At 45.0% G+C, this 25,952-nt stretch overlaps 1 protein-coding gene across 3 annotated transcripts in view; it reads left to right on the forward strand.

Moving 5' to 3' along the window:
- The first annotated feature begins 3,779 nt into the window (after window positions 1-3,779).
- PAK3 (p21 (RAC1) activated kinase 3) overlaps window positions 3,780-25,952 on the forward strand; it is a 347,852-nt gene continuing 325,679 nt past the window's right edge. For 2 of the 3 annotated variants that reach the window (XM_085608186.1, XM_085608184.1), the window contains exon 1: window positions 3,785-3,997. The gene's annotated coding sequence lies outside the window, so the exon portion shown is untranslated. Of the gene's footprint in view, window positions 3,998-25,952 lie in introns of all 3 variants that reach the window. The other variant, XM_085608185.1, reaches the window with a different exon arrangement.

Consider the following 25,952-nt stretch of genomic DNA (forward strand, 5'->3'; position numbering starts at 1 on the left):
ATGCTAGGGATAACCGGCATGTTATCGGAAATACCCACAATATGTTAGGGAAGCTCCACTATTAGACAAGAGATAGCCACACTGTTGCAGGGAAAAAGTCAAGTATCAAGAACTAGGGTCTCCGTGCATCTCCATTCCTTTCACTGGCTGCCAGTTAAGAAACGGATTCTGTTCAAGATCCATGTACTGACTTTCAGAGCCTGACATCATAGACCATCAGTATCTTGTATCAAGAATTCATTTTTACTCTCCCATTAGAGAACTCCATTCCTCCAGTCTTGCCTTGGCAGACGTGCCAAGAATCGATTGGTCGAGGAAAGGTAGCCGCTCTTTTTCCTTTCTGGGACCTTCTTCTTGGAATAAACTTCCTCTTGACCTTCCCCTTGCAGGGACTGAACAGATATTTAAGAAAAAGTTGAAAACGTGGCTTTTTGCTCATGTCTAACTTATTGCCTGTGAGTTCTAGCACCAGGACACTCTTTGGAGCATCTGTTACGCTTTAAAGATCACTGCTCATCATAGAGAAAGCTATAAGGTGGCGAAGAATCTTCACACTGTGTCAATGATGGGCCACTATGATGGTAGAGATGTCCAGAATATAACCGAAAATGCCACAATGTACCAAGGAAAGGCCATATTCTACCAGTGCCACTAAGAATGTTCGTAATATCGGAAGGATTACCCACTGTCATGGAAGCGATAGCCAAATGTTTACAAGATTGCAAGTCAATAATGGACAACTGTTATGCCAGGGACCCAGAAATTCACAGAGAATGTCTTGAGTGAATCACTGATGGAACATCATAATGCAAGGGATAGCCAGAATTTCTCTGTGAATGCACACATGTTAAATATGAGGCAATCTTGTGCCAGAGATAGACAGTATGTAGTCAAGAACGCCACAGTAGGTCATGTCTGTATATTTTTAGGCCAGGGTAAGTCTATTCCACCTTTTGTCCTTTGTTGTTGTTATCACACAGACATTTACGTCCCACACACATTACTTGAAATTCACTTCATTAAGGCTTTATATAGCATTATAAGTTGTATTCAGTTTGCCTAACCCACAACTATTTAGTTACATCCATTTGATTGAGATGTTCATTTACCAATCGTATTATTTCTAAGGCACACATAATTATATGGTTCCCATACAATTTTCAAGCTCTCATCATCAACTTATGATGCAACGGTGCCATCTTATCAAGAAGATGGCTTCACTATCTCCTCAAGTAATACTGGGACAAGCAAGAAGGTTGCAGAGGAAATCATGATTTACTGGGGTGAATGCGTGACATTGTTCAGCATTCTGTCCATCAATTGTTCTTTTTGCATTTGTTACCCGAGTGGGACAGGTATGCCCAGACGTGGTCCCTTGCTCACCATCCACTGGCATCAAGCTAGCCTGGCTGATGAGGGGTAATACACCGCAACTGGTCCCAGGATGCGTGTTTCTGGTCCAGGGAGGACCTGGCCGGGCAGTTTGGGCTGGACTGTTCCCATGGGGAGCAGGGTCAAGACTTATTTGCATATGTCTGGTTTTAACTCGAATGGCATGGGAAGCAAAAAAAATAATTGATTTAGGCCCAAATCTCTGTACTGGGGTGAATGTGTGACATTGTTTAGCACTCAGTCCATCAATTGTTCTTTTTACATCAAGGCCCAACACACCGGGGTGCCCTTTACACCTGCGCTTCATCGGGGTAACATACAACCGTGATGTAAGCAGTGAATGTGGACGACAAAATTCTTATTAAATAAGAGGTTAGTTTGTGTATTGGTGACAACTTTTAAATAGTAGAAAAAAAGTAGTTAACAAAAAAGAACAATCTGTGGGCAATGTTTTTATATTTGGAAGAAAAATATGTTGTTTTGCACGATTGTAATCGCTTTCTTGTCAAAGAAAAACTCTAATCAAGATTGGTATACCTACACATTGTGTTGTTTTGTTTTGTAAACCTATTTCAGTCAATGAAAAAGAAGAAAAACACACATTCACACACTGTAAAAAATAACGTTTAGAATACAAAAAAAAGTTGGGTCAGTAGTGTGGAAGCTTCAACCACGATTTTTTTTTACATGGAGGACACATTTCTAACCTGGGCTATTGCTGCCTAGTGGCCTGTGAGGCATCTGTAAACAGTTTGGGCTTTTAGCCACCAGAGCAATCAATCCAGATTTATAAAGCGCTGCAAATCACTCGATAGTGTATCCAGATGCTTTGGGTCCAGTAGTCTTATTCGAACAACCAGGTCTTGAGGATTTACTAAAGTGAGGGGATGGTCTGGAGGTGCGTGGGGTTGCTGATCGAGGTCTTTGCTGCGATGTGGGAGGATGTGTCCTAGTTTAAAGCTTCCCATTATGCAGGGCTTTAAGTGGGATGAAAAAACTGGGAGGGCTAGGTCACTCAAAGGGGCGTGGCCAATGTAGTTAAGGGCGTGGCTTAAAAACATGTAAGCTAAAAAGTTGTGCTTAGCATAGTGTGCCGTCCGACTGGTATTTTGCTGCTTCTGTCTCCATTTAGATATATAATACAACAAGCTGCATTACACCTAGATCAAGCCAGGACTATTGGCTTTGTCAATGGTTGTTAGTTGCATATGATAAATTAGCACCAACTACGGCTTTGCTGTATATAACATTGAAAATTCTTCAGTTCTGACACAATGGGACTATGAAAGAACTATAACGAGCCTCTTTGAAGTGACATCACCGAAGTGAAGGGTGGCACTGCTGCAGAGTTGAGATTTTTTTTTGTGTCCCTGATGGCGAGGGCAAAAATGGAGAGCCCGATAGGGACCCGTCTCAGCACCTGCTTTTTAGAGCTGCCGGTTCTGAGCACCGGCAGGACCCGGCCCACTTAAAGCCCTCCCATTATGGGTCTAGTACTTCAGGTTCCATGATGCAAAGTATTGTACTCTAAAGTGTTAGGGCTGGTGAAGGTGTGACATTAGACAAGGCGCTCCTTGACCTGGGGAAACGGAAATGAGTATTAGAACACACCTTAATTGCGACACACGCCAACATCTATGTCATCACTCGTGCCCGATTGCGGTTAATTAGCATGCTGACAGAAACGGACACACAGCGGTGCAGTTGTAAACAGTTGAGTTCTCGTCTAGTTATTTCTGACACGAAATATATTCAAATGTAGCCTGAAAGTGTTAAGAGAAGCACTAAAATATTGCTGCAGGTGAACTCAGTTATTGTTGCAAAGGCTCGGACATCTTGAGACAGGGTTGTGCTCATGACTGGTTTTAAATTCTGCGGTCCCTCGGGGAGGTTTAGCACCCTGCAGACAAGTAGTTGCCTGCGCATCACAACGGAAGCCCTCGTTAATGTGGTGTGTTTGTAAATGTCCGGCCGAGGCTGTCTGCACCCATGCCACCGCAGCGCCGTGCGTCCTCTTGTCACACCACATCACACCCCCTTTCCCCCCCACACGTATAGACTGACGCACACCCACCCAAGGCTCCAACATTCTGCGGTGCCCCTTTCTGTCAGACAGCTGCGCCCTTAGGAGGGCCGGGCTACGGGCTCGTGTTTCCAGCCCCCCTCACGCAGAGATGGGATTCGGGACAAGGCGGCCTGTTTCACTGGTCTTGCACAATTAGGTCCTGTGTAGCCCCCCGACCCATTTTCCCTCCCTCGCCAGCCTCTCTCCAGTCTCCTCTCCTCCGAGTTTTTTTCCGCACTTCCTGCTCCGAACCGACGGCCGGCCTGTGCCAGCCCACACGGTGCTATTAGCAGTATTATTATCTGCAGCCGGCCGGCCAATCAGCGCGAGAGGGAAGCGGTGACATCATGGGCTAGGGAACAGCAAGGAGGCAGCGAGGCATCCGCGCTGCTGCTGATGCACGAATTGGAGGTCGGGAGCCGGGCTCGGGCCAGAATGGGGGGCCTGCGGGTGGACTGAGCCGGGGAGGGGGCCACCGAGCGCGCGCACCGGGACTCGGGAGGGGCACGGATGGTGCAGTAATGCCACGGACGCCGGCAGGTAAATACGTGCCTTTTTTTTTTTTTCTTTGCAGCCATGCTGTCAGTGCTTGGGGTTTCTCATTGTGTGTGCTGCTTTTGCCTCTGGTGGGGATCGCCTGGTGCTGATTTTTGATGCTGTTCCTTGTGCATTGCATGTAACAGTCGTGAGGGTTTGGTAGCATCGGTTTTTTTTTTTAATTATTTTGTTCCCGGCCCCCCTGCTCTCTTTAAAGGTGGCAGCACGGTCTCGTTCCACTGCGGGGTGTTGTGACTGTACACATTCCCTGTATGTATGCTGGCTCACAGGGAAGCTTTCGGTGTCTGTATTCACGGATATTGTATTTAACTGATGTATTTTATCGATACGAGATTGAGACATATATGTCGGTTTGTGTTCAGGGTCCCCTAGTCTGAACAGAAAATTCAGTGCTTGCCCAGATGTTGTGTGCATGTCAAAGGGAGAACAGGCCACTCTCTGTTCCAGACATTATTCGCAGCAGCAGAACACATTTTCTGCAGAGGGTTTTTTTTTGTTAGTGGTAAGAATTTCCTGTAACCCTTTCGCTGCCAGCTAGCAGAGCCTTAACACAAACCTGTAACCTCTAAAACAGAATGTACAACTTCCTGGTTTCCTCAAGACCCAGTTAGCCGTTTGTGTTACCCCGTTCCCCAATTTAGATCCGCATGCGTTTATTTTCATTCGGGTTGCCCATTATCCTTTTGTTTCTTCCACCCCAGAGCCCCTGTTTTTTTTTCTCTTCCGGATCAAAACTGTGACACCTGCTCTTGCTGTCGCTTCATTGTGGGGACGCCTCAGCGGCCCTTTATGGAGATCCGCGTCTTTGTCCAAGCCTCGGAGGCAGGCTGCCTGGTGATGGAGTGGCTTTCTCCCCAGGCGTCTGCCTTCCTTGCTGGGAGGCGTTAACGAGCAAAGATGCACCATCCAGCTGACTGTGTGTGCGCCCCCAGCCCCCTCCGCCGGCTTTTTGTTTGTTTGATGATGCGATGCTTGGAATATTTCTTCAAAACCTGTGTATTTTTGGGAACTTGTGTACTTTATAGCCAGGCTATTCGTTTAATGAACATTGATTTTCTAAGCACTGGTTTGAGAAAAAATGTTTTTTTTAATGGTGGTGAAAGCTGCTCCCTCCAACATGCCTGCTGTTCTGATGTCCCTGTGTTCAGACTGGCTTTAAATACTCTTTCACGCACGGTATGAATAGGTTCCATAGGCAGTGCATGACAGTGTGCTATGACGTATTGTGTTATTGTTGGAGCGGTGTTATTCTAAGGAGGTCTCCATGATATCTTTGCAACGCATTCAGCCGGCTCTTCCATTATTTGCTAGTCTTTTATTACTAAAATAAACAAAACTACGAGTCCCAGAATGCAATGTTCTTGTAGCTAAAAGGCCGCGACTGCTCGTGAAGTGTTATGGCATGATCTGCTTTGGTAGTAATTGGAGAGGTTACATCTGTCTCGATTTCCATGCAAAGTTCAGAGCCAAACCCTCCTCTCCGCCCCTGGAAATAGCTTATCCCTCCCTGCTTTCTGTTTGAGTGTTGTGAAGTGTTATTGGGGGAGTGTGGTGGGAGTAGAGCAGTTGGTGGAGGGGCCTTGTCGCTCCCCTCAACAGCTACGGACACATTTTGAAGGGGCGAACACTCCAGGGCTGAGACGTGGCTCTGGAACGGCTTCCAAGTGGCCCCAGGTCACCAGTGATGCAATGCACCAGTTCTAGGTTTTTCTTTTACACATTGATATTTTTAGAGTGTGTTTAACTGAACCAAACCAGGACTACAAGTCCCAAAATGCGTTAGGGGTTGGAACACTGAGAACGACTTAAACTTGCCTCAGTAGCCTTATCGTCTGGTGCCATGCTCTTCTGCCCTTCTGGAGCTGCGGTGTCTAAATGTTTGCTCGTATTCGTCAGGCTCAGTGGGCCATGGTGTGGGCTTTCACTTGATAAGATGAAGCGAAAGTTAATTGGGAAATATTAAAGCCTGATTCTCCTGGTCTTTACCCATCACATGTTCAAGCCAAGAGCTATTCGTTGACAATCTAGTGCTTTCTGGGAGTTGTAGTCTTGGTTCACGTTGATTAGTTGAACAATCCTGAAAAGAGTAAGATGTGAATAGAAAGTTAGGACTGGGAAATATTTGGTTCCCCAGTAGCGTACATGATCTGGTCCAGCTGTCGCGGGACGGGCTTCTACGCCACTGCTGCTATGGGAAAACTCTGGCTTGTTTCCAGTTCTGTCAGCCATTTATAACTAGGCACTGGGACACTGAAGCTAGCAAAACCGTGATGCACATGAAGCATAACAGCCACGTCTGGAAAATGTGCCCCATCAGACAGAATCAACTTGTTGTCATCAGTACTGCGTGTGTAACAGGACAAGCGAAAGTGCAGGACTCCTAATGCGAAGTGCTGCTGGCCCGCAAACGTGGGCTAGCTAAAGTGGGGTGGTAGGGGTCACAGATGACAGCGGGGAATTTGACAGCTATATTGGTATACAGGGCTTCTTTGCTGCTAGCTTTACTTGAGAGGCCAATGAGTGAATGGACACAAAGCCTAAAGTACTCCCTCCCACTCCTGGGTCGGAGTCATGCACTTGGACGGGAAGTTCAAAGAGAATTGCGGAGCTGATGGGGAATGAACGTTTTTAAAGTGCCTTTGGCGCTGTGTAGCAGCTGGTGTTTGTTAGCTCTGCATTTATACACACGACTGAAGAGTACTCGCTGGCATCTCAAGTAATTCATTTGTACGCAGAGTTCAGACCCACCTCAGCAGGCGTGCATACCGCTGCTGCAAAGCTGTGTCTTCTGCTCGAACACACTTTTTAAGGGAGCAACAAGCAGCACGCAGAGGCCATATCTGTAAGAAAACTTAAAATGATCTATCAGTCGGTCTGCCATTCGCTGCCAGCCCTTATCTTTGTCAGTGCTTGTTTTAGTGTGTCATGGGTTTTGTAAAATGTTATTGTTGGATGAGCTGTCGGGCCCTTCCCTCGATGTTTAATAACATGTCGAGAAGCAAAACAGTTTCTTGGACAACTTTGTCTGTAGATGTGCTCCTTGTAAAAGAGCAAAGTGCCATAACTCACAGTGAGGATGGACAACGGATGAAGTGGGCTGACCCAGTGCTGTGGCTGGTGGAAGAAATGCGAATGACAAAACAATAGACCAATGGATGAAGGGGGCTGACCCACTGCCCCTTGATGTAGTCTGTGAAAGAAATGTGTGAATGACACAACCAATAGAAGAAGGGGGCTGGTTTTAAGCTCCTATAAGTAAACTTATTATAAATATATATTTAGTAAAATCAAAAGGTCTTTGCTAATGCTAGAGTTAAAAGTTGCTTAATTTTTTTAAAATCGTTTTCCCATCATGCCGTGTCAAGCACTACTTTTTCCTCTGAAGTTTTTAGCTCATTTTGTATTATCTCTGAAATCTGTCAATGCTGAAGTATACAAGGTGTACCTCTTTATTCTGACTGAGACCGGTTCTTTATATCAAGCTCCCGTTCTAAGCTTATTTATTTTTTGCTGTTACTGATTACTTTTATGTTGTAACCATTTTTTATCCGTTTCCTGTGCCTAGTTGAAAACGACCACATCAAAAACTCGACATTTGCTTCTCAGTGCTTGTTTGAACTGTCTGTTAATGCTTTGTTTTCACCATGTGCTGGTGTCCAATGGTTTGTAGTTGGTGGCATACCTGCTCTATGCTGTAACACTCTGAGCCCATTCTCTTTGCCATCAGCACTTTGCATTCTGGGATTTGTTGTTCCACATATGCCCCCGCCATCCAGAATACAATAGCTGCTAGTTGAAGGCGACCAGTATCTCAAGCTAAAAGTACTTGTAGAGAGGCAGTTGCTTTTGTAAAGATAAACCCTAGATGTATGTACCTACATTTGTCAAGTGTTCATTATTGTGGCTTATGCTTAATTTCTGTTGCTTTCTGTACCAGTGCATTCTTCCCAATGGCGGGGCATAGTGCAGGTTGCAGTGATGCAGGTTAACATATTAGTTTCGAGTATCCCCTTTTTTGCCCTACCACTCTGTGATCTTGGACAGAAAAACGTGAATAATGGACTTGCTTGATTTCATGTTTTGGGAATTCCTCTGCATGGCACCCATACCACTGTTGTTCATCTGTGCCCTCACAGAAGGGACCAAACGATATGCCAGTTAGTTTGGTTCGGACCCTGAAGGAGCAAAACGCTGATGGAACAATCTTCTTGCAGCAGGGGCAGAGGCGCTGGGCTCAGAGAAAGTATCCGAGAGCCAGGCACCCAGATTTACGTTTCCTTTGCTGCCCAAACAAGGGGTGATCCAATGTTCTTGCCTGCATTTGTGCCCCACGGCTTCCTCGTTGTGCCCTGGAACACAGATGTGTTTCGGGTTGTAGGGCTTTTCGAGCAGTAGCGGCACCCCCTCCCTCCCAGCGCCTTGAGACCCTCGCGGGTGAGTAGCGCGCTCTACAAATGTTCCTGATTGATTGGGTCTCATCAGTGCTTGATGCTTGAGTTTGTAGAAAGGTTTAGGATCCACGCCTGGGCAAAGTGCCCCACCTCGGGAACACCTGGCAGTGAAGAAGTGATGGATAAAAGTGTTGAAAGTAATTCTAACGGCTGCAAATCCCTCGAGCATCACTTGCTTCCTGTCTGGCTGCGTTACCTTGGATAAGTCATCGCATCTCCCGCTCGTTCAGTTTCAGCTGTGAAGAGGCTGACATGGCCCTCCCATCTCATATAATATAGTCTTACCGTGGACGCGCTTGAGCGGGTGAAGTTTGTCAGTGGGGGGCGCTCCATATAATCTTCTCTTCCAATCAGGACAACTGAATTTGCGGAGTTGGTAGCCGAGGTTTGGCCCTTCGAATGAATCAAAAGAGAAGCACGCCTGCAGCCCTAGGAGCGGGTTCCCACCCATCCACCCATCTCCCTCGGGCATTACCCAGGTCCCTGCATGATCAAGGCCCCAGGAGGTCCAGTGTCTTCTGGGTGAAACGAATCCCTTCTGGAGATAACTGCTTATTGTACTTTCTGTGAGTGTTTATCCTTTAAGTTGCGCGTGACAAACCGATTTGTGATATGCCATAGAAATTATTTGTGTAGTATGTTGTTGTTTTGGTAGTATGGGGCCATATTCTCCTCTTTACAGAATCTCCACCCACCCTCCAGCCCACGTTTGCTCAGAAAGTGCTTCCTCGTTCAAAAGGGGATTTTAAAGGCCTGAAAGTTCCGCATATCTGGGCCTTGTGTGTCCTTTCCGTCTCATTTTATGTCACAAAAACCCGTTGCATGTTTGATGTTTACACAGTTTCACTTTTGGCTGCAGGGTCTGTTTGTTTTTTTCTTCTCCTCCTGGGGAGCCAGCCTTCTGAGAACAGCGTTTGGAAGAACTGCTCAAACCTGTTCCCAGTTGCTGTGTGAGAAAGGTTGGTGATCCGTGCCTCTCACGGGCCTGCCCCTGCCCGGAGCCTCGTTGCTCCCGTACCCCGAAGGCACTGACTCACAGGTGTGGCGCTGATCGCTGTTCTTGGACCGGGATCTACTTCCGGTATGCTTGTGGTCCGCTGAGGCGTGGCTCATGGGTCCATCTTCTGGGATGGGGGGCCCTGGTGGGGGTGCATTCACAGTATTGGGTGGCATTTTTAGTATTTCTTGATTTAATGTGCCTTGGTGGGGGAGGTCACGGATAACGACCCTACGATCTGAAGTTGTCCCATGAGCAGCAGCCACCAGCTTTCCCAGGACTTGTTTACATTTCCCATTTACTTATGCAGGCCTGCAAACATTATTGTTGAAAGGGAATGACAGACTTTTTACACGAGACTCGCCTCAACTTCTTATTCTCTCTTAAACCACTTTCAATGATATTTATGGTTAACGTTAAAGAGGATTTGTATGTTTGTCTTTTGGTTTTAGACCTGGCGTTAGCCATGACCTGTTTTGTTTTTTATGGTTTGGGTTGACAGAGCATCTGTCAGCAGACAATTATGTGAGCTTCACCAGAGAGGGGCCTTGACTCCGACCACATGTTGATTTGAAAGACATTGTAGACTTTCACAAAAGTGCTTGCCCTCCACACAGCTGTGATAATTTTATTTATCCGGGTGCCTAAGCTTGAACTTTCAGGGACAGACACATGACATTGTAATGCAGTAAAAATGTCTTGGGTAACTGAATAATTTATGGTGTTTCTTTTTCTGGCAGTAGCAGAGATGGGGGAGGGCAGCCACCAGGAACGTATTCCATATGTTGTTGAAATTTTGTGTGTTTTATTACAATTGGGTCAGAGGGGGAACGCAAGAATGAGTCAGTGGATGGGTGATTGGATGTATGACGCAAATATGAGTCTATATGTAGGGTGACCAATTGAGTGCCTAACATCAGTGAAACAAGAGGCACTTTCATTCATAAGCCAGCCAGCCCTATGGGCATTGCCAATGCTTGTACTAAAGTTATGTGTTTAATGCCTTCTAGGGCCTGTCAGTGAGCCCTCTACATCCATTGGTCTGTTATTCTGTCACTCGCATTCTATTCCTACCCATTACAGCATATACCATGGAAATATGGGTCTGCCACTCCAGCCATTGGCTAACTTTACTGCGAGTGACAATGTTCTGAACTTTCACTAGGATCACACCACACTCAGTGGTTACTTCCCTTATGTGTGCTTTTTTAGACCAAAAATATTTTTGTGTTTGCCACTTTCTTTGAAGGCCCGCACCTTCCCCCAACAATAACGTTTACAAAAACCATGACATAACCAGCACACAAACATTTTTTATTTCCTCTCCAAAAGGGCACTCTGAAATGGAGGTGGCGCCAACCTTAGCACCACGTCCTCCATCACAGACAAGCCGGCCCACATTAGAGTTTGATTCTGTGCTTCGTTGTTTTGTAGTCCGGATCCATTTGTATGTGTCGCCAGTCATATGGGGTGGAGCTTCAGATGGGTCCAAATGAGCTGGTCCCCCAAACTTGCTCTCTCCGAGCTTTTTTGACATCACATGACTATTGATCTTGGGGAGAAGTGACTCTTGAATCGGGGTGTTACTCTCACTGATATTTGGGGCTGCTTATATTGTAAAACTGGTGAGAGTTAATTGTCCATCGACTTCTTTGAGGACAGCACATCCCTGAACGTTCAGTTGGTTTACGTCTTATACTGTGCATCTTTGTATAGCCTTTGGTGTGACTTGTGCTTGTGAAGCATTTCTCTGATGTCTTCAAACACGCCTCTTCTGCAACAAAAAGCGAACTGTATATCATGAAAATAGAAAAACTCAGTCTTTTCTGCAGTTTTTGATGTTGCCCAATTACAAGGGAAAATATATTTCAGTTTCTTGACCATCCAGTCAGTCAAGTGTCTGCTCCAGTGTAGAGAAACCGTGATATTAGGGGTGTTATCTAATGTATGTATAGATGTTTACATAGCACAAACCTAGCTATCCGCAACAGAGCAATATGCGGGGTAGACTTGGGAGGGTGATCCGAGACGCGCTCACAATATGCAGTGGAGTATGGAGGGTCGCGCCGTAACATTGAGATGCCTTGTTCTTCGAAGAGGTGAGGTATACCACGCAAGCCAGCATGATGGATTATTTTAATTAGATGATCTTTTTGCCCCATTAGCTGCTTTTGATTCTTTAAATAAAACTGCTTATTGGTGGAAAGATGGCACCGGGTTTTGGGTGTCTTTTTTGATACGTCTGTGCATTTAATCTTTGTCCGTCTGATTGCAGACAGGCGTAGATGTTCATTCTGGCCAGTGGGAAGTTCAGTGTATAGGACACAGCAGTTTGTTCTCCATTTCTCTTCGTTATCTATTTGCCACCTCTTTAATTGTCACGGTGTTACTGTCTTATGAACCTGTAATTCTTAGGTGGAGATAACTCGTTCGAACCATTTCCTGCATATCAAGCCCTATCGGCAGGTTGTTAAGACTCTACATTGAGAAGACAAAGTTGGCCAGCGGACTGTCTGTATGTTTGTCTCAGTGCTACCTCTCTCGCCTTCCTTGGTTGATGGCGACTGAATTCATGTCTTAATGTGGGCATGCCACAGAAAGATCAATTTCCAGTGGTCTTCACATCTTCTGGGGGGATTGGAAACTTGAAATGAATGTCCTATGTTGCTGGAGCCCATGAGGTACTGACAGGATCTCTCCTACAACTTTGGATAGGGGCGGGGTCATGTTCCACTTTGAACGCGATGCTGTAATGAAGGCGTCACTCTCTTCTCAGTTCTGTTAATCTCGTCAACATGTCGGCACCAGATAACTGATCTTTTGGAGTTGGCAATAAGTAAATTAATTAACGACTCTCACTGTGTTTGTGTCTCAGCGGGTGGAATTACACTTAACACATTCTAGACCAATTATAAGAAGCGATCAGTCTGCCACTGACCATATGCCCCAAGATAGAAGTCTGCCCTCTATAGGTACTCCAGCTGACATTATTTAAGCCCACATTTTATCACAGCTGGGCTTTACCACCAGCAAGGCTCCCCGTCGAACTGTTGAGTGATCACCCCAGTGGACACTTTTCAGCCACCCTGTTGATGCCATGTCAGTTCCTCACTCCTTCCTGGGACATCTTCCTCATACAATGTCAGCATCCCCTCTGTGCCCATTTCACACTTTACTACTGGACACATCCCACTCTGATTCTCAGATAAGAGCAGGGCTACTATTGCTACACACCATTGGAAGCAGGAATTGAGTCTTTGTATGTCACCTCTCACATAGACAGCCATATATGGCTCATGATCTCTTTGTGCTGGAGTCTTCAAGAGAGCGCAGTTCTTTTATCACTTGCTGCTGGAGCTCCGATGACCTTGACATTACAAACTGCAGATCCAGACTCGCTTTGGCTCTCTGACATCTTTTTCCCTTCACTGATAAAGTGCGACTTCTCACCCACATACTACGTAAACCATTTTAATGAATTGCAAGTTTTTTCCTCGCTGTGAATTTCTTGGCGCCTTTTGACTGGTCTGTACAGCTAATGGGACTCTTATTCCAGAGTTCTGCTTCTTTACTAATAAAGTAGGAAGTTATTAGAAGATTGTCTTTTTTCACAACTAAACTACTCGATGGCACTGACACAAATTCTAGGTGGCATACGCTTCTGGGCTGCTGTTTTTCCCCTTTTGGCAGCAGACTGTCCCAGAATGTGCCTGGTTTGTACCGGTGCAGGTCACTGGGTCTGTGTTTATACTCCTGTCTCTGTACCTTCCACCATTTTGTCACTCGTTGATCACATAGCTAGCATTTCACTGTAAAGGTAGGCCCATGTATCGCTCTACCTTTCTAGTCCTTCGAGTCCCCGCATTAAGAACCCACTACCTAAGCTAGGGATCTAATGAACTAGGAATTGAAACTTTGTATCCGTATTAACTGCTTTATTATATCAATGAGATTAAGTGCTTTACAAATAGTCTAAAGATATAGAACACCATTTTGAACACAGAAACCAGCTGTATAAAAGTGTTTTAAAAAAAAAAAAAACAGGGCATCTCGACACAGCTGTCACAAACACTCTCTTTCCTCGTGATACCATTTCGCCGCCACTGACTTAAAATATTTACTTTCCCTTTTCCAGGCAAGTAAAGACTTCATTAAAATTAACGTTTCTTGATGTGGGACAAGATGAATGTCTCTGAACTATTTAAAGCAATTCGGCAAAGATAGAAAGTGGAACCATATGATATTGTTAAATCATATTTTTGACTTAGTGTTTAAAACGTTTTGTAAATTGGTGAGTTCCTAAATAGATGTGGTTATTTTGTTATAGTATAAAATCATATTTCAATCAAAAATTCATAGCCAGATTTTATTAATCCTATACATTATAAACTTTACAATGATAGCAAAATCAATAAAGCTCAGTGGAGTTCCTATACTCTAGAGGTGTGTTTGTGTGTTTTTTTTTTTTTTTGAATACGCTATTGTTTAGGACAGAGTAGCTGATTTGCAAATTCGAATTCTTTCAGAAGGTGGTGTGTATAAGTATTAATTAGGTCTTGCCTACTAGACAGCACATGTGCTGTATGTTGCAAGACATATTGGTAGCTTGCAGTGGACATACAGCCTGCCCTTTGCTTGCCATTGGCTGGCCTTACTGTGACTCTCAAGTACTTGCTGTTTCTTTGTCAGCTTGTGTGGGCTTTCCTTTCTTGTGTATTCCCTCCCCTGGAGCATTGCCACTTTACGTGTGCCCTTCCACTTCTCGCTTTCTTAAAACTACTTTTTCTCTAAGCACATTTTACGAGAGTGCATGTGCTTTCCAGCTGTCTCCTTCGTGTACTTTTCTTTCCCTTCTGCTGTGCTCTGTGTTCCTCTCACACCTAAGCTTCTCTTCCCTCAGCTCCCTGTTGCCCTATCTCACACGTTTGATTTGTTTTCATGTAGCTTCTGCTCTCAACCCACCTCCTCTTTGTTGCTGCTCTCTACCTGCGCTCTCCATGTTGTTTTCCCCAACTCACTCTCTCTGTCTTCATCTGCCCCATCCTCTCTGTGTAGCTTGCGCCCCTGTCTTCTTGTTGCTTCCCCCATCAGCCCCCTCTGTATTCCTTATGCCCCTCCACCCAAGCCACTGTGTTGCTTCGGGCCCTCCATTGTGTTGCTTTCCCCTCCACTCTGTTTCTTCAGCACACACACATACTTAAAAAAAAATATATATATATATATATATGACGCAGACAATTTTCTTCATTTTAGCTACCGATCCAACTTTAACTAAATGGGGAAAAATACACAAAAGCGTGTGTGTGTGTGTGTATATATATATATATTCACTGAAAAAACCATAGGTTTCACACACGTTATAGTTAGGAAATAGCATTTAAAAAACCTTGCTAATTCACTGAAAAAACCATAGGTTTCACACATGTTATAGTTAGCTGGACATTTTACTGATAAAAAACCAATGAAATTCCCCCGTTATAGTTACTGTAGGCAACTATAACTCACGCGACCGCAATCCTCTGCTGATGCTAATACCGTATTTAGACACTTATTTGCCCATATCTTCTTCCATTAAATTTTAGCTATACATATATTACAAATATTTTTTTTTCATAAAGACACATATGTCATCAGCAGAGGATTACGGTCGCGTGAGTTATAGTTGCCTACAGTAACTATAACGGGGGAATTTCATTGGTTTTTTTATCAGTAAAATGTCCAGCTAACTATAACATGTGTGAAACCTATGGTTTTTTCAGTGAATTAGCAAGGTTTTTTAAATGCTATTTCCTAACTATAACGTGTGTGAAACCTATGGTTTTTTCAGTGAATTTGTACGGTTTTTTAAATGCTAAGTTACTTTACGCCATTTGTGGCGTGCGCGCCCACTTAACGCAGTTCGTTCCGTGCACGGTTTTTATCAACTTTAATAAGCCCTGTACATTTGGTGGCCTTCGGCCACCAAAAGCACAGGGGGTGAGGTCAATGTGGATAGTGTTTTTTTTATTTCGATTTTATAATTTCATGTTGCCAAAATTAAGTTTTTTTTCTCTATTAATAAGCCCTGCACATTTGGTGGCCTGCGGCCACCAAAAGCACAGGGGGTGGGGTAAGTGTGGATAGTGTTTTTTTTATTTTTATTTTTTTACCGTAAGCGTACGGTAAGCTTACGGTAAGCGTACGGTAAGCGTACGGTAAGCGTACCCCGCGAAATTGCCGAAAAAAAAATAAAACCGTTTTTGCTCTTGGGGGATGTTTGGGGACTCCCTCAACATGACTATGTGGGAGGGAGTTGTCAAAACAGCCCCGTAACATGTTTTTGGCCATCATGTTTGATAAACAACACTCAGTGCGAGAGACAAAATGGCGGACGCCGCTTCCTGGTTTCGTCCGATTCGAATGTTTACTAAGATCTAAGAGCCAATCAGAATCGCGCTCGCGCACGCCACCGTAAGCTTACGGTAAGCGTACGGTAAGCGTACGGTAAGCGTACCGTAAGCGGGCTCAGATATATATATTGATTTAAAGGCTATTTTCTCAGAATCTACTGAACAGATTTACACCAAACCTACAAAAGGCACTTCCTTGACCTAGGGACTACCTCTCTGCCAAATTTCTAGTAATTCTGTTCAGCCGTTCGGGCTGTAGCTCGTTCTAAAGGTCCTATGGAAAAATGCATGGGAAAAACGCGTTTTGGGACCCCCCTTTTATCTCAGCCCCCGCTTGACGAATCCCCCCGAGACTTTCAGGGTAGGAGCGGAGCGTAGCGCCCCACCTATTTTGAGAAATTCGCGAGGATTCGTCGACCGGCGCCAAAGTTATTCAAAATAGAATGTTGAGGTTTTCCTATGGAAACGTGGTCCTAACTATAACTACCTACTGGCGACCGCCAGTAGGTAATATATATATATATGTGTGTGTGTGTGTATATATATATATATATATATATATATATATATATATACACATGCTTTTGTGTATTTTTCCCCATTTAGTTAAAGTTGGATCGGTAGCTAAAATGAAGAAAATTGTCTGCGTCATTTTGTAGGTGCCTGCATGCGTGGGGCACGTTGCTACAAAATGACACGCCAGCTTCAACTATTTTTATTCTTTAGCCATGCTGCACAGCCCTGGGAATACTCTGCAGCTTGGCTAAAAACCATTGACAACGCCAGTAGGTCCCAAATATGCAACTTATTGCCTTCGCCAGTGCCTGTTTTCCAAATGTATTCTTTCTATCAAATACATATTTAACCACCTTATTCCATCCCTCCTCACTCCAACCCACTCTATCTCACCTATGGACGCCACCATCACTACACAACCCCATTCCCTTTCCTGGGTAGCGAAAGTCCATCGCCTCAGGAAATTTCTGACACCCCTCTGGCCCATCAGCTCCCATCTTGCCCCATTGCCTCCTCTCCTCACATTCCCTCCACCTGGGACTTCACCCTTAACCCTCTGCCACTTGCATTGGACAATGTTCCTATCTCAGCCTTAATGCCTTCCTGGGACCTCAATGATAACACTCCCCATACAAGGATTACTTCCCCTCCTAACTATTCTACACTACCAAAACTAAATCTCACTCACATGTTACCCATTCATCCACATGATTCTCCTCCTTCTCCACTCCACAGACCTTCCACTGCTCCCTCGCCTATTTTCCCATGACTATCCTTTCTCCACACACCACTCTCCCCTTGTCACTCCTACACATCCACCTGAAGCTTTGCCCACTCGTGCTAATCTCTCCTCTCCCCTTTTCTTTCATCAAGAACTCTCCACATGCTCCACCCATCCTCCTGAAAAACTTCTCAAACCATCCTCATCTTTAGGCCCCTCACACCCATCCAACCACTCTACTCCCCTCTGTTCACTCCCAACTATTTTGACCTCTTGCCCACCTTCTCCCCCATCTCACCCCTCCAGGCCACTTGTCATTGTCATACTACAGCTACCACCCTTCCTCACCCTTACGACCACACTATACATATGTCTCTCAGAATAAATGCCCTGAGTTTTTCAAATCCGCCACAGCAGCTCCCTCACATATCTCTAATCACCACCAAATGACCCCTCACCCTCCACCCCTCAATCCTATACCCTCCCTCATAACCCTACCTCCCTCCCCTTCCCACCAGGCCTCTCAAGAGGTTCTCTCCTCCGAACCCGTCACGCCTACTGAATTTTATAACATTCCCCAATTAACTATACATAGCCTTGAGAACAAACTTGCCCTCCTCTACCCCACTATCCCCCAGCTTGAAATCACAGACTCCCATTTAAACTCTAAAATGTCCACTATATCGGACTCCATACTCCCATCAGCAAGAATACAATACCGCAAACAATCCCAAAGATAACTCTTCTCCCATGCCCAAAACAGCTGTGCACAACCTCTCCCAAAGTGATATCACTAAATTACTTGCTAGCTATAACACCCCTGCTTCCTACACCATTCGAAAACACTAAACAATGCACCGTTCCCAACCCCTCATCAGACAACACAGAACAATACATTATTCCCACCATCTCCTTGACTGTTCCAAACGCCAGACAACTACAAATCAGTCTTTGACTTACAGGAACATTATTCCTATCAACACCAAAAACCCTGACAACCCTTATGCCAATACAGTCACCTCAGAGCTATGTTGTATGCTGCACAACTGCAGAACTGCAACTAGACACAAGCTAGAAATTGCTGATGCAATCACTCGCCACAACCTTGACCTACTAATCCTCAGTGAGGCCAGTCCAGTGAGTCCAGCACAACTCCCCCATCATAATTCACGCTGTCACCCACTTGGTGTCAACTCCGCCTTAACTTAGGAATTCATTGACTTTGCAAGTGACCATTCTTCACAAAGTGATAAACTGAATCTTCTAGGATACTTTAACCTTCACTGGGGTTCCTTGTAAGACTCTGCTGCAAACCAGCTTGCCATATTTCTCTCGGGTAATAAGCTCACACAACATAACTCTAAACCAACACACTCCAGAGACTCCACGCTTGACCTTATTATTTCCAAAGATGACCTGCTTACAGCAGCTGATCCTATTCCAGTAGACTAGTCTGACCATTCCTTCATCGCTTTTTCACTTCACCTCTCATGTGTCAAACCTAGGCCTACCAAAAAGGGCAACTACATGGTTTTGCAAAACACTAAGAACAGCAACTTTAACCATCTCAGTAATACCACAAAATAAGTTCTACCTGACATCAGCCCCAAAACATCAACAACCTGACCACTGGCTGTCTTACTAGTCTATCCATCTTGTTAGACAGTGTTGCTCCTCTACAAAGAGAGAAGAAAAGACCCTAACCCTCTGCCCCATGGTTCCACAAATCCCTCTATGAAGAAAGGAAAGATCTAAGAATCCTGGAGAAAAAATAGAGACAGTTACCATCTCTGTTATTAATCTTTCCATTCTCGGAACTGCAAAATCACGCTACCACAAACATATCTTTAGCGAAAAATCTAATCACTTTAGAACCCTCCTCGATTCTGCTAAGAACAGGCCAAAGTAACTCTTTGACCTACTCAAAACCACCGGCAGCCCCGCTCCTCCCCAACCATCACTGAAGATGCTGTCCTCAAAAATATCCTGAAAACCCAAACCATATAACCACTCTTCAGACCCTATCCTAAGCGACATTGAATAGGCAGACCTATTTACACACGCGCTTCCCAACTGGACAATTCTAATTAAACTCTTTCTCAGCCGAGGGTCCTTTCCTGGTGTTTTCAAATCTGGTCAGGTGATCCCACTACGAAAGAAACCCTCAGGTTGATCTCAACGACTCTGCCCTATTGCCAATATCGCCCAAATCACTGAAAGATGTATAGCGGAACAACGTACACAACACATAAAGGACAATAATCTTCTGGACGAATTTCAATCCGGCTTCAGTCAAAGCTGCAGCACTGAAACTGCCTTGTTACAGGTTGTCGAAGATGCCCTTTGAGTACTAGACTCGGGCAGCCCTTGCCTCCTGATCCTTCTCGACCTCTCGTCAGTCTTCGACACTTAACCATCAAATACTTCCGAACACATTAAAACATAGAATGGGAATTGAAGTACTAGCTCTCAAATGGTTTGACTCTTACCTTAATGGGAGGGTTCAGATGTTTAAAATTGAAAACTATCCCTCAACTCCAAGGGCTGAAGATCAAGGTGTCCCTCAAGGCTCTATCCTTGCTCTGACCCTATTTAACCTCTGCACTGAACCGCTTGGAGCCCTATTAAAATAAGCTGGGATCCTTTACCACCTATATGCTGATGACATCCAACTCTACCTCAAGGTGTCCTGCGCACATGACCTCTCGTTTCTCACCACCATTCTTAACTCCATTCAAGAATGGATGTCATCTTATCACCAAAAACCTAATCCCTCTAAAACTGAATTCTTTCTCATCTCTACCTCAAACTCTCCACCTCCTATTCAATCTTGGATGAATAATCTAAACATCCTCAACTGCAAACCCGCCATCGTTGACAGTGCCAAATCCCCAGGTGTCATCCCGGACCAAAGACTCCACCTCAAATCCCAAATCAACACCATGGCCAAGAATGCACGTTTCCAACTACGACTTCTGTGGAGTTTCCGACGTTGCATTCCTGAACAAGATCTGCAAACTCTTATCCAATCTTTGGTACTCCCCAGACTGGATTACTGCAATTATCTTCTTGCAGGCCTCCCCATGTCCTAGTTATCCCCTTTAAAATCCATCCTCCACTCAGCTGCACGCTTTGACTATGGGGCCAAAAGAAATAGCCCTATCACTCCTTTGTTGACAACTCTTCGCTGGTTTTCTATTGAAGCCAGGACCATCCTTAAGACTGCTTGCCTCACCTTTAAAGCCATTCACACCTCTACCCCTCGCTACCTGCAACAAACTCAAGTTATCAGGGGGCTCTAGACCCTCACAAAATGCTGAGCATCTGAGCTTGGACCTTCAGAAGAGAGACTTATGGCCCAATCGTTCTCGGGGAATTCGACTAGAATTTGGAACTCGCGGCCTTCGCACCACCACCTCTTTCCGGATCTTCATATCGGACCTCCGAATTCTTCTCTTCCAAACACATTTTTCCCAATAACACTTTTCTTCAAGCGCCCCACCAGGCATACGCTCCTGCGTTAGTGGCAAGAACCTGAGTGTTTCACAACACTTGAATGAACCCTCACTCTGTAACCTAACGGAACACATGGCTTCTTATAACCAGTTTGTAAACTATGCTGTGCATCAACTTCCATTTATCTCTGTAAATATGTTTTATTTCTTTGTATAACCTTCTAAACATGTTACCGTTAGTTTGCAATCTGGTAAATACTTATCTTTCACCCTGAGTAACGATAGTAGCCCTAAGTTTGTACCCCCACTCACTTGTTACTCTCAGCCTTCTCATGTAACATTCCTCGCTCTGTAACCTCTGGTAATGTACGCGCTAAAAAGCGCATAAATGAATAAAGGTGATTTCGGCCATCTATTAACTTCCAAAACACCCAGACCCCGTCTGTGCAGAGAATCCACGCATTGCTCGTTGGTGAACTGTGCATGCTGGCATTGCTCGTTGGTGAACATACACGCATTGCTTGCTGCAAAACCTTGACTGAAATCGCCCCGAGTTACCCCCGCGCGCTTGAAAAGCTGTCCCATCTGCCAGGCGTGTCATTGGCTTGTTGGTGGAATGGACCAGCAGGGGATTTCACAGCACATCACCACGGCTCGCCTTTCGGCCTCTTGTTTAGTTCCACTTCTTGGAGAGGGTTCGCTTTCAGCAGTGGAATTCAAAACAAAAAGATGCGCCAAACTGCAGTCCGGTAGTCTAGACGCAAGGCTGCCAGTTGCAGCAGTGCCCGCGGTCATAAATCGCCCCTCTGCACCTTCCTTGGCACACGCAATGGGTGGAATGTGGTGCGCGTGAGCAAGTAGTCCTTAGTGTAAATATAGCGTGACTTTGACCCTACACCGGCACGTTCATGTTACTGCGCGAGATCTCGGAGCATGCTTGTGCCACCGGGGAACGTGTGTCTTCTTTTCTCGTGTTATTTCAGCAGGGATTCGCCCAGGCCTCTGTCCAGCGGATGTCTGTCGTAGTTCACGTCTTTGCTGTTTTACACCCACTGGTGTCTGTATTGACACCCAACCAACCTCCTTGGACTAAACCTTCCAGGAAGGCTTGTCTGTGAGGGAAGCTTCATCTAGTGGTGCCTATCTACCCCTTGTGTTTCTAGGGGGGCCGCACCTGCGGGACATTACTGCCTGTGCACGGTAACAACACCGCCCCGGCTGTAACCATAAAGTCAAGTCTGTTCCCGTGTACACTCCTCAACACAGGTCAGCAGCGGCTTAAACCACACGACCCCACAGTAGGCATTCAGGGCTTTTGGCATCAGTACAATTGTGTCTTTGTGGTTAGAGCAAATCACCGCAACTCACAGGCCTTCCTCAAATATCCCACGTTATTTACACATTAGCGGTCTGTCTTCTTCAAAGCGCCATGTCTCCGCGTCATACCCCCGCCATCATCCGTGGCACTGCAAAGGTTCCCTGGGTCCGAACGCAAGCAAGGCATGTGGCCCCCTCGACCCGTGGTTTTATAGTAAAAACAAACAAACCACAAAAACAGCCACCAACAAGGGTGACATGGACCCCGGTGTTACTGCACCTGCTGCACCATCGATAGCTACCCCTAGGTATGACGCAGCCTATTTTCATTTTCTGCCCTTGACGCAGGGAGACTGGAACTCAGCTTTGTCTATGCTAATAAAGTCCTGTATTTTGTATCGTGAGGTGAAACTTAAACGGGGGGGGGGGGGGGGGGGGGGGGTCTGCAGCAGCTGACATCACTTTAACTTCGACGAATCTGGAAACAAAAGGCTCGGGTGTGCGCCAGATGTCGAGTTGTCGAAGAGAATAAAGTGCAGGGCCAGTTATTTGCTAAATCAGCGGCGCGTGTAGTTGTGCATCAGACGGGTGCGTCCAGATTGCAGACAGCCCAGGCTGGCTGCACCGAGAAATGCATCGCGGTTCCTCTTCAGACCCTCATTTGAGCTTGTCACACAAAATGGAACATTGGACAACCTGCCGGGTGCAGGTCCTGGCCGAGACCTATAGGCCTGCCGACGGTCAAGTGTGCAAGTATCATTTGTGAAGCAGGTGCAGTGGCACCCGGGCCAGGGGTGTCGGGGACCATCAGCGCCCAGCGCCACAGTTAGGGCTGTCATTTACCACCACCTCTTACTTGCATTAAAAGCCATGGTACCTTTCCTAAGCCCCTGCTGTCGTCCCCTGCCTTGCAGTGTGCCTCGTTTATGGTCCCACAAAGTGTGAAGCAAAAACGGCAACGCTAGCCGAGTTCTATTCTTATTTCCTACAGATGCATCCTTGAGCGCAGAAGGTGTGAATGAGTAAGGGTTGTCCTTTGCTGCATCTAATGCACTTGGTTATGCACACTCCGTGTTTACCGGTTATGATCTGGTGCACTAAGAAGGCGCAGTCTGTGTTTGCCAGAAAAGCTCTCCATTTTGACTCGAATACTAAGGGGGACATCTAGGGCCTTCGTATGCAACAATATTCTATCAGGTTAGTCGGAGATCTAGGCTGTCCTTGCCTTGCTGCTCATGATTGCTCTGAAATAGTCTGACATCTTTTAACCCATCACCTTGAAAAAGGTCCCTTCCCATGGTCTGCCTGAAGCAACGCTACCATCATTTACCACAGGTTCCTAAATCAGCTCATTGAAAGGCTGCAAAGACTTTAAAATCAGGTGGGATGAATCTACCGGAGTTTGCAGACACATCTAACCAGCTGTGAAAGTGCTACGCCGGCTATGTTGAGGTTCATGTTGTAGCGCATAGTCGTGCAAAGGACCAGAATGAATCCCAAAACTGATGTCCTACTATGCTTCCAATGGAACGCCAAGTCCAATTACTCAGCGTACCTTTACATGATTGAAACCGAAGCCCAGAGCCGCAGGCTATTGAAACCCAAGAATTCAAGCCTTGGCGCCAAACTATTGAAAACCATGAATTCAAGCCTTGGCGCCAAACTATTGAAAACCATGAATTCAAGCCTCGGCGCCAAACTATTGAAACCCATGAATTCGAGCCTTAGCGCCAAACTATTAAAACCCATGAATTCGAGCCTTGGCGCCAAACTATTGAAACCCATGAATTCGAGCCTTGGCGCCAAACTATTGAAACCCATGAATTCAAGGCTTGGCGCCAAACTATTGAAACCCATGAATTCAAGGCTTGGCGCCAAACTATTGAAACCCATGAATTCAAGGCTTGGCGCCAAACTATTGAAACCCATGAATTCAAGCCTCGGCGCCAAACTATTGAAAACCATGAATTCAAGCCTTGGCGCCAAACTATTGAAACCCATGAATTCGAGCCTTGGCGCCAAACTATTGAAAACCATGAATTCAAGCCTTTGCGCCAAACTATTGAAAACCATGAATTCAAGCCTTGGCGCCAAACTATTGAAACCTATGAATTCAAGCCTTGGCGCCAAACTATTGAAACCCATGAATTCAAGCCTTGGCGCCAAACTATTGAAAACCATGAGTTCAAGCCTTGGTGCCAAACTATTGAAAACCATGAGTTCAAGCCTTGGCGCCAAACTATAGAAACCCATGAATTCAAGCCTTGGCGCCCAACTATTGAAACCCATGAATTCAAGCCTCGGCGCCAAACTATTGAAAACCATGAATTCAAGCCTCGGCGCCAAACTATTGAAACGCATGAATTCAAGGCTTGGCGCCAAACTATTGAAAACCATGAATTCAAGCCTTGGCGCCAAACTATAGAAACCCATGAATTCATGCCTTGGCGCCAAACTATTGAAACCCATGAATTCAAGCCTTGGCGCCAAACTATTGAAACCCATGAATTCAAGCCTTGGCGCCAAATTATATGCATTTCAGAAAAGTCTAAAAACTGAACTGTTCTTGGACGACTGGCGACATGGACGACTGACTTTAAACGTTCTCACTGGAGTTGGGATTAACAATTGATGGATATTGTTCATGGACGCACCAATTGGTTTCTAGTTTTCTCGTATGTCAAGATTTAAACCCTTTGCAGCACCCCAAGTAACCAAAAGTTGTAGTGGCAAACACATGGATGATTTCTGTTTCCTTAGCTCCACAGTAAGGACAGTTTGAGTAAGGTTGTCTTCCCCAATTAAGTTGGGGTGGAATACAGATTATATATTATTTTAAAAGGTTGTACCTTTAATTTAGTAGAAAGTAGCACAGTACATCCTATTTTTTTTTTTTGCCCAATTTGTCTGAAAGTCAACAACTTTTAAGTCAAAATAGGAAAAAAACACGGTTTAATGATCTTACCTTGAACCCTCTGTAGTAGGAGTTACGTGAATTTAAGAACTCTTCTTCGCCACCCAAACTCCCATAATAAGCTGTTACTTATAGAGTCCAGTTTATGAAACCATTTGATTCAAACTTGAAGATGTATTGCTTTAAACATTTGCAATATTTTAGGTAATCTGACCATTTTAATTCTGTTACAGTGGTACATATTTGTTAACGGTAGATTATTCAGGATTATTATGCAGGATTGTAGATCTTTGTTATGCTGGAACTATTACTGTTTTGTTTGACCTATTCTAAGCAATAATATTTTCGTATGTATATACCTATTTCCCTCTGTCTGTTACTTAATTTGTTGTAAAGCGCTCTGATACCCGCAAGGGTCTTGTCCGCGCTATATAAAACCTTCAAAATAAAAATTCAGGTTTCAGATCATTCTTTTCTTGCTTAATAATGGGTCATAATTTAATGAGACTATTTGATGTGCAGCAGTTAATTTAAATCCAAGTAAGACCGCATTGACGGTCTTTCTGTAGTACTGGAATTGGATAATTTTATTGCAAACTATCTATCTGGTTTTCTTCTGTTTTAAGAGAGAGCCTGACACTTTCCCAAAATGAGTAGCTTCAAGCTTGGCTTCCTCCAGGGAGCTTTCCAAATCTGTAGTCATTATTGCAACATCGTCAGTGTATGCTAGTAACTTGGTTATGTGTCCATTAAACACAGGTGGTATAATTATCATATATTTTTGTATGTAGGGGTTGTTATATGTAGCAAATAGCAGAGGTGAACAGAGATACCCTGTCGTGTACTCTGTTATTTTAATACTATCAGACTCCATCCTCCTAATCTGCAGTATGGCTATAAATTTTCTATAAACAGAATTCCATATCGCCTTTGTGAATATAATAGCACAAGCCCTATCCTAGCCATGCTACTCCATAGGTAAGCCTACGTGACTCTTTCAAATGCTTTTTCTGCATCAAGCAAGGTGATCGGCATTTGTGTGCCATGTACTTCTTAAATATTAAACAAAGAGATTGCTCGGGTGATAGGATTCCCTGTAACTCTTTCAGGAACAAAAATGTGTTGCCATGGTGAAAGCAGTTGGGCGATGATCCTACTCGGCCGCGCGGCCATTATT

This window comes from Triturus cristatus, chromosome 5_2, assembly GCF_964204655.1.
Source record: "Triturus cristatus chromosome 5_2, aTriCri1.1, whole genome shotgun sequence".
Taxonomy (NCBI): Eukaryota; Metazoa; Chordata; class Amphibia; order Caudata; family Salamandridae; genus Triturus; species Triturus cristatus.